Below are 8,104 nucleotides of genomic sequence, written 5' to 3'. Positions count from 1 at the left end.
TCAGCCAGACAGTGCCGGCTGGCGACCCCCAGGGGGAGGGCCTTCTCGGTGGGAGCCCCCACCCTCTGGAACGAACTACCCCCAGAGATCCGGGTGATCCCGGATCTCCCCTCCTTCCGCCGCGCCCTAAAGACATGGCTTTTTCAACAAGCGGGTTTGGCCTAGGGAATTTTAGTGGGGTTTTTAAGGGTAATTTTAAAGGTAATTTTAACGATTGGCCTTTATGAATATTTTCTTTTAATTTGGTTTTAATATGGATATTTATTGTAATGTTGTTTTATAAGGCTGTTAGCCGCCCTGAGTCCGGTGAGGAGAAGGGCGGGATACAAATTAAATTATAAAATAAAATAAAAATAAACTTACTAAAAATGAAGGGAGAATCCTCAATAAAACCTAGCCACCAAAATGGACAATGGAATGCCAAGCGGCATTCAAGAGGTTAAAGAGACTTTTTTCTGCCAAACCTGTACTGAGGCACCCACACACGGATAAACCTTTCATAATACAGGCAGACACAAGCGATGTGGCAGTGGGGGCTGTACTATTACAAGAAAACAACGAAGGGGTATTGCAACTGTGCGCGTATACATTCAAGAATCTCACCGAAACGGAACAGCGCTGGGCCGTGTGGGAGAAAAAGGCATACGGGGTGCGTTGGTCATTACGTACGTGGTGCCATGTCCTTGAAGGGAATAAAATCCCTTTTCAGGTCTGGACGGACCACAAAAACCTGGAAGCCTTAAAAACACTCAGGAAGCTCACTCCCAAGCAAGCCCGCTGGTCCCAGCATTTTCACCAATTCTGTTTCATGCTCAAGCACTTGCCAGGGCGGGGGGGGGGAAGAACTTCCTGGCAGATGCACTGTCTCGCATGCCCCAATATAACAGCATGCGAGCCGATTCTAAACCACTCATGCCTGAACCACAACTGGCAGTGCCAGTAACCACCAGAGCCCAAGTTAAATTAATGCCACAGCTGGGTAGCCAAACCAGAATCGAATTCCAGAAAATTTTGGAAACAGATGAATGTGTGCACAATCAAGGATGGACTACCATGGGTGGGGGAAAAGTTATATATATCAACCACCCAGAGGGTCACTTTCATGCAGCTATGCCATGACACAAAATCAGCAGGGCATTTTGGATTTGTAAAAACATTACATTTAATTAAAAGGCAATTACGTGGCCAGCTGCCCAATGTGCGCAACTGCTAAGAGATTGCAAGGGAAATCGCCCGGACTGTTACAACCAGTGGTGAATCCCTCAGCCCACTGGAAAGAAATAGCCATGGATTTTATAGTGGAATTACCAGAAAGCAATGGAAACACTGTCATCTGGATGGTCACGGACTTGTTTTCCAAACAGGTGCATTTTATACCTTGCCAAAAGATTTCCACCGCAAAAACCTTAGCAAAACTATTTGTGCAGCACATCTACAGACTGCATGGGGCACCCCAACGCAACATATCTGATAGGGGAGTGCAATTTACATCAGAATTTTGGAAGGAATTTTTATCCCTCTTAGGAACCATTCAGGGACTGTCATCTAGTCATCATCCTCAATGTAACTGAGAATCCAAACATTCTAACTTAGTACTTGAGCAATACTTAAGATGCTTTATTAATTTCCAGCAAACGAATTGGAAGGACCTACTCCAGTGATGGCGAACCTTTTAGAGATCAAGTACCCAAACTGCAACCCAAAACCCACTTATGCATCTTCGGGTGCCGGGTGGCTGTGGCCATTGGGTGGGTGTGGCCCATTGGTTGGGCGTGGCTGCGGTGGTAATAGCAGACTGGGTGGGACTAAAAAGTTCAATCAATCAATTCCAACTTTGCAAGATCTTTTTTTTTCCCCGCGAAAAGCTGAAATTGACTGATTGATTGAACCTTGAACTTTAGGTGGAGGCCTAAAGCAAAAAGGGTTTATAAAACCCAGCTGAATGCCTAGGACTGGGGTGACGGCGCGCGTGCCACAGAGAGGGCTCTGAATGCCGCCTCTGGCATCAGTGCCATAGGTTTGCCACCACTGACCTACTCCCTTTCGCAGAAGTCGCCTACAATAATGCAGTCCACTCCAGCACAGGCTACACTCTTTTCCAAATAGTCACCGGTCAAAGTTTCAACCCTATGCCAGAACTAATTGCAAATGAACCAGCAATCCCATCACTGAAAGAATGGATAGCACAATTACAAAACACCTGGCCAATAGTTAGAAAAGCCTTAGACGAAGCTAGGCAAGCATACAAAGCACAAGCAGATAAAAAGAGAGCCGAACCCATACCATTCATTGTAGGAGAAATGGTATATTTGTCTACAAAATACCTAAAATCCCTACAGCCCTGTAAAAAACTTGCCCCAAAATATATAGGACCTTTTCCAGTTAAAAGAATCATAAACTCAGTAGCAGTAGAATTAGAACTACCCAAAAATCTCAGGCAAATATACCCAATTTTTCACTGCAGCTTGCTGAAAAGAGAACAACAGTCATCCTTACGACCAAAAATCCCCACCACCACCTCCAATCATGGTTGAAGGAGAACAAAACTTTGAGATAAAAGAAATCCTAGACTCTAGGAAGTATCACAGGGCAACTCAATACTTAGTAGCATGGAAACACCTTCCCTCCACACAAAACGAGTGGGTCCATAAACATCATGTAAGAGCCCCAAAACTGCTAAAAAAGTTTCATACAGAATATCCCAACAAACCAGACTAACCTCTATACCTGTTTTGTTTTCTCTACAGGTGGATCTCTCTTATTTTTAAGGGGGCAGAATGTCAGAATCCAGTTATATTTCATTTCTATCTATCTCCTCTGATCTAAAATCAAATCTCACCTTTCCCTGGATTCTGCCATACTTCCAAGGGGGAGGAGGGGATACGCATGCAGGTTTATTGCTTTCACTTCCTCTATTCACTACAATGTAACCTTTTGTTTATTGACTCCTGTCTGCTATCCATTATAATGTAAAAAATTGCCTCCTGCACTATGCATCTCTCTGAACCTTCTTCTCCCTAACCGGGCAGCTAGGAAAAGGGGGGGAGAGAAGTACAAACCTCCGGGACCTGGCTTATTTCTCTGTTCTCAAAAGGAGGTTTGAAGAGCTATGGAACATCGCACTACAAACGGAGCCGGATTGATGTTATCTCCCCTTTCCCACATCTTAAGAAAGCAGAACTCTTGGAGACGGTTTCCTCCAACAGGAACCTTTATTAAGAGTAGTTGATAGCAGGCATAATAGACAGGATCTGAGGGATTTCTTTGCAGATCGATACTTTAAAGTGTCCCCAAGTAACCCCCACCCCACAGTTCATCCAGATGGTTCAAACCAGCCAATCCCCAGGTGTTAAGTCCATCGTGGGAAAGGGGAGATAACATCGGTCTGGCTCCGGTCGTAGCGCGATGTTCAAGCAGCTCTTCACACCTCCTTTTGAGAACGGAGAAATAAGCCAGGCTCCAGAGGTTGTATTTCTTTCTCCCCCTCTTTTACTAGCTGACAGGGGAAAGGAAGTTCAGTGCAGGAAGCAAATTGTTACATTGTAGCAGGCAGCAGACAGAGAGGCAATACATGAAGCAAAAGGTTACATTGTAGTGAATAGAGGAAGGGAAAGCAATAACCCCCAGGCACATCCCCTCTCCCCCTTGGGAGTATGGCAGAACCCAGGGGAAGGTGAGATTTGTTTTTAGGTCAGAGGGGATAGGTAGAAATAAAATAGGAATGGGTTCTGACAATGGGTTTCTTAAAAACAGATCATACCAGACAAACCCTATTGCCTTTTTTTTTAATAAAGTAACTAAATTAGTGTTTTGGCAAAATGCTGTGGACATAGTATAGTTGGACTTTAGCAAGGCATTTGACAAAGTAGACCACAACCTACTTCTTGGTAAGATAGAATAATATGGGATAGAGAGTCCCACCATCAGAAGGATTCACAATTGGCTGACCAACTGCACTCAGTAGGTAGTTCTCAATGGAACTACATCTATATGGAGATAAGCATGCAGTGAGTTACTTCAAGGTTTGGCTTTGGGCCCAGAACTGTTCAACAACTTCATAAATGATCTAGTTCAGGGAATAGAAGGAGAAGTCATCAAATTTGCAGATAACATCAAATTGGGGGGGAATAATCAATATTTTAGAAGACAGATGTCAGACTTGCCCCAAAACAATCATGTAGGAAAGCAATTGATCGAAGTAAAAAGAACCTTTACTAAAGATGTTGGTTGCAGGAAGGTGAGGCGTAATCTGAAGTGTCATCTAAATATACCAGTATCCCTTTGTTCTTGCAGCACCTCATTTATCAGCTGCATAAAGATCATGGGGGCACCTTGCAGTCCAAATGGGAGGACCTGAACCGGAAACACCTAAGGGGCAGTTGAACATGGTCTTCCACTCATCTCCCTCTTTGATCCTAACTTGGTAATATGCTTCTCGCAGGTGAAGCATATTCTCGCAGATGAAGTCTTGTGAAGACTTTCCCCTTTCCCAGATGGGCCAGCATGTCTTTCATTAGGGGCAGGAGGTAAACATTTCCAATGCAGACAGTGTTTAACCTTCTATGGTCCACACATAAATGAAGGGGCCCATCTTTCTTTTCTTGGAACAGGACCAGGGCAGCTACCTGAGGATGGGCCAGTTGGATGAACCCTCATTCTAAATTTTTGTCCATGAAGGTCTGTAGTTTGCCCAGTTCCCTAGGGGTCATTGAGTACAGCTTGTGTTTGGGTAATTTGGCCCCCAGCAGGATTTCTATGGAACAATCAGTGTGCCAGTAGATGGGAGTGCATCCAACCCCTTTTCTCTAAATACCGTGTTTCCCAAAAAATAAGACCCCCCCTGAAAATAAACCCTAGCCTGATGTTTTGGAGTGGGCCTAAAATAAGCCCTACCCCCAAAATAAGCCCAGGTGGGTGGGCATGGCCAGCACAAGCGGTGGCGAGCACACAGGGACCGACGGGGTCCATCAGCAGCTGCAGCTCATTGGCCCCTTGGCACAGCACAGGTAAGTCTGAATGTGGAGGCAGAGGTGGGGGGGCAGGTGATCTGGATGTACCATGAGAAACAAAGGTAGTCAGGTTAAGTTCTGGCTCAGTGTAAATGTGGCATGGAACAGTGATGTACATCAGCAATGTACTTTCACAGCAGTTTTGGCTGTGATGTAGCATTAACACTGCATTAGGATTACTATAACATTCACTGATCTGAGCAGTTTTGAAACATATCACATCATAAACATAAGAAAGAAAAAACTGGACTTTTTTCTTTGCTCTTTGCACTGTTGGATAAATATTCTAAATACAATTATACTAATGCCTTTGAAATAACACAGGTACAAATCTAAATTTTATCCAGCAGTCTTAAGACTTCTTTCCCTCAGTATAAAACTCTGTATAGTGAATGACCTCCTCTGCTTTGATCTTTTCCAATCACAAAGTGCTTCCAGCACTGAACTTGCTGCTCTCCCAGAGGTGACTGGGTCCATCGTGGAAAACAACCTGGCCATTAGGAGTAGCCTCAGGACAGGGTTTGCCTAATTTGAAACTTCTGGCTTTCACTGCTTTGCAGACATTTGGGGCCTAGTCTGGCCATTATCCAGAGGCTGGGGTTCTATTTGCACACCCTTGCACTGAACAGGCCAGTTCAGACTCCAGCAACTACATTCCCACAGCTATTATGCTGGGTTTACTCTAGCTGAGCATGTTGGGTAAAACTTGCCTGATTGTCCAGTGTATCACACAATAGAAACTCTGAAACGTTTCTTTTGAAAACCCTACATTCAGCCAGTCACATTTCAAGACCACACCTCGAATACTGCAGCCAATTTTGGTCACCATATCACAAAAAAAGATGCTGAGAGTTTGGAAAAAAATTCAAAGAGCAACTAAAATGATCAAAGGCCTGGAGACCAAAATATATGAAGAACGGTTGCAGGACTTGGGTTTGCCTAATCTAAAGAAAAGAAGAAATAGGGGAGACATGATAGTATTTGAGGGGCTGCCCCTACGGTCATTGCAGCATCCCTGTGATCATGTAATCAAAATTGAGGTGTTTGGCTCCAATATGTTCACTTCCAAAGTTTAAGGTTGTCAAAATTTATTTTAATGTACATTTAATTTTAATAAGTAAACTGCAGGTAAATCTTTTCTATTAAGAAAAAAATACATGAATACAGAGATTGTGTTTTATTGTTAGTTCCTAAGAGTAATCATCCCCAAAATTCCAGTATTAGAAGCAGTGAAAGAAAATAATTCTGAACTAAATTATTCTCTTAATGCAAACATGTTTGTTGGTTACTATAGGGCAATGCAAGCAAGCTGCTCCACAGTACTTGATCTCTAGGCCAGAAGCCCCCAACCTTTTGGGCATCAGGGATCAGTTCTGTGGTGGGCGGTTTTTCTGCAGACCGAGGAGGCGTGGTTTTGCATGCTGCCTGATCCTGCATGTGTGCAGATGGGTCTTTGCTCGCTTGCATGGATTGGTTTCTGGCAGGCTGCTGACCTGGGGTTGGGGACCCCTGTTCTAGGCCTTGAGTATCAGCTTCTGATATTTTAGTCTTTCATGAACACTGAATCCAAGCATGTACTTAAGTTAAAGTAATAAGGCTAAATAAAACTGTTTTATTTCCTTTGTAATAGGTTTAACAGTCACACCGATTACTTCTGTAGAGTAACATAAAACAAGTTTCATTAGATGCCTCTGTTATGTATTGAATATATATATATAAAGTTGTGTTAATCCCTGCTAAAGTGAAACTAACTTAACTCCAACTGCTTGTGAAGCTAAAATGAAACTAACCTTTAGATGACCCTGGCTGTTAACTCCAACTGTTTTGGAGGGAAACTTTGAACATTCATATTTGGGCGGGTTTTTCAAGTATTGTGATTGGTTAAGGCCCTATGGGCTCAGAGAAGCTACTGTCAATCACAGTTCCATTAGGCTTCCATTTCCTGAAATAATTTATTAGGTTCTCGGAAGCAAATGGTACTTGTTTCTTTCTGCTCCATTTTAGGAGAGTTCAAGAGAAGAAGTATCTCTTCTGTTCCTACTGGGTGCCTTTGTCTCCTTAGTTTACTCATGAAAACAATTTCCTGAATTAACCCACCTCTTCTGTTTTGGATTTGATTAGTATTTGCCAACATTTTTTCTGTGCTCTGTTCATTGACCATAAAGAATATTTAACAGCTGTTTGCAGTTATTGGCTTGAAATTTTTCTTTTTCTAGAATGCAATATGTCACAGAGCAATTCAGTTATAGAGAAGGAAAGCTATCTTCCTTTCTGTTTCTGAAAAAAATGTAATCTGCCTGCAGAATACCATTGCATCACACATTTTCAATTTTTTAAATTCAAGTTTATTTTTATTATGTTTGCATTGCAAAGATCTATTATTTAGAGTAGATCTTTCAAGATAAGTCAGTCTTTGACATTTTCACTATGAAGCTGTTTAATTCAAGTGAAGTGTGCATGTTATATATTATTGANAAAAAAACTTTGCCACGCCTCCCTCTGGGTGTGTTGTCCCCAGTTTTTGTCGAGGCGAAGTATCCAGACGCAAGGCTCCAAACAAAAAAACAAAGGACACATGCCTAGACTAATGACAAAACAGGGGGGGCGTGGACTCTACACCATCCTGCTGAGAAAAGGCGTTCAGGTAATACAACGCCCCTTTCTCCAGCAGAATGGGTGTAGAGTCCACTGATTGGGACATACCAAAGCCGCTCATGTCCCTGAAGGGAGGGAGGTCTAGGCCTGTGCTCCTTGAGAAGAAACTACTTGCTGTAGAACCAGTCTATCAAAGGCAGCATCCGCTGCTGCAAATCTGTCAATCCTGTAATGTTTAATGAAGGAAGAGGGAGACGACCAAGTCGCCGCCCTACAAATTTCCTCGAGTGAAGCCTGGGTAGACCAGGCCACTGAAACCGCAGCACTGAGCGTAGAGTGGGCCGTGATTTGAGAAGGGACTGGAAGGGACTGCGAAATGTAAGCCCTCGTGATGCAAGCTCTAATCCACCATCCAATGGTAGAAGAAGAGACCTTCCTACCTAACGTAGATGGCTGGAAAGAGACGAATAAGGCCTCAGACTTCCGGAAGGCCGAGGTTC

At 43.3% G+C, this 8,104-nt stretch overlaps 1 pseudogene; it reads left to right on the top strand.

The window, feature by feature from the left end:
- LOC107294262 overlaps positions 1–6,679 on the top strand; it is a 76,471-nt pseudogene extending 69,792 nt beyond the window's left edge.
- Positions 6,680–8,104: the final 1,425 nt, after the last annotated feature.

This window comes from Protobothrops mucrosquamatus, unplaced genomic scaffold, assembly GCF_001527695.2.
Source record: "Protobothrops mucrosquamatus isolate PMUCROS unplaced genomic scaffold, P.Mucros_1.0 scaffold1881, whole genome shotgun sequence".
NCBI lineage: Eukaryota > Metazoa > Chordata > Lepidosauria > Squamata > Viperidae > Protobothrops > Protobothrops mucrosquamatus.
The sequence above is the reverse complement of the archived record's forward strand: the minus strand, read 5'-3'. Positions and strand labels throughout refer to the sequence as shown.